The sequence below is a fragment of the Colobus angolensis genome, unplaced genomic scaffold, assembly GCF_000951035.1.
Source record: "Colobus angolensis palliatus isolate OR3802 unplaced genomic scaffold, Cang.pa_1.0 Scaffold110, whole genome shotgun sequence".
NCBI classification, from domain to species: Eukaryota; Metazoa; Chordata; class Mammalia; order Primates; family Cercopithecidae; genus Colobus; species Colobus angolensis.
Genome location: NW_012112031.1, coordinates 1,860,623 through 1,862,011, shown reverse-complemented (window position 1 = coordinate 1,862,011; position 1,389 = coordinate 1,860,623).

The following is a 1,389-nucleotide window of genomic DNA, read 5'->3' as shown; positions in this document are numbered from 1 at the left end:
AAAAAAAAAAAAAAAAATCAGCTGGGCGTGCTAGTGCACGCCTGTAGTCCCAGCTACTCAAGAGGCTGAGGCAGGAGAATCATTTAAACCCAGGAGATGGAGGTTGCAGTGAGCCAGGATCACACCACTGCACTCCAGCCTGGCCGACAGAGACTCCATCTCAAAAAATAAAGTCACATACTGAGAGGCTGGAACCAGGAAGACGGGTGACTACATACTTTTCTCAATGATTTTTCAAAACCACCATTACAAATATAATTACAAGATTTAATAATCATTAATAGCTTTAGATAATCAGGTTGATTTATAGGCAAGTCAAATGTATTCTCAAGAGGCCATTTTTGCCAGGCTGGTGGAAAACAAGAGTTTAGCCTCTTCAACAACCCCCATCTGTGTAGTAGGCAGGATGAAACGAGGGCTCCAAAGCCTTCCTTTCCTCTCCCTTCCCTACATTAATCTACCTGCTTCCAAGGGCCTGCTCAAATTACCTGCCAGCCCTTGATGGTATACAGGGTTAGAGGAGTTATCCCTGGACTTAGGCAAAGAAAAATCAGAGAACCTAACAGAACAAGAGAAGGCATAGATTTTCAGTGCCACAAAGTATAAACGCTTCTGCCCGTGAAATCCTGAATTTATAACAATTAGAAAAGTATAAGCCTCCTGCAAGAGTGAGTTGGCTCAGTACACACATCCAAAGAGCCAAACACCACTTACAATTATTTATCTAAAGCTATAAATGATTAGTACATTTTTAAATTATGTTTGTGATTTTTTGGTTGTTGTTTGTTTTTTTTAAGATGGAGTCTCCCTCAGTCGCTCAGGCTGGAGTGCAGTGGCCCGATCTTGGCTCACCGCAACCTCCGCCTCCCAGGTTCATGCCATTCTCCTGCCTCAGCCTCCCGAGTAGCTGGGACTACAGGCGCCTGCCACCACACCCGGCTAATTTTTTGTCTTTTTAGTAGAGACGGGGTTTCACCATGTTAGCCAGGATGGTCTTGATCTCCTGACCTCGTGATCCACCTGCCTCGGCCTCCCAAAGTGCGGGATTATAGGTGTGAGCCACTGCACCTGGTCTGATGGTGGTTTTGATGCGATTTTTATCAAAATAAAGATGTCCATCCTAGGAGAAAAACATTACAGAATGATATGCGTACCATGCTCCCATTTTTAATTTAAATTCTATACACATAGATACATAGAAAAAACTAGCCAGGGCTGGGCGCGGTGGCTCATGCCTGTAATCCCAGAACTTTGGGAGGCCAAGGCAGGCAGATCACCAGGTCAGGAGATCAAGACCATCCTGCCTAACACAGTGAAACCCCGTCTCTACTAAAAATACAAAAAATTAGCTAGGCATGGTGGCACACGCCTGTAGTCACAGCTACTCAG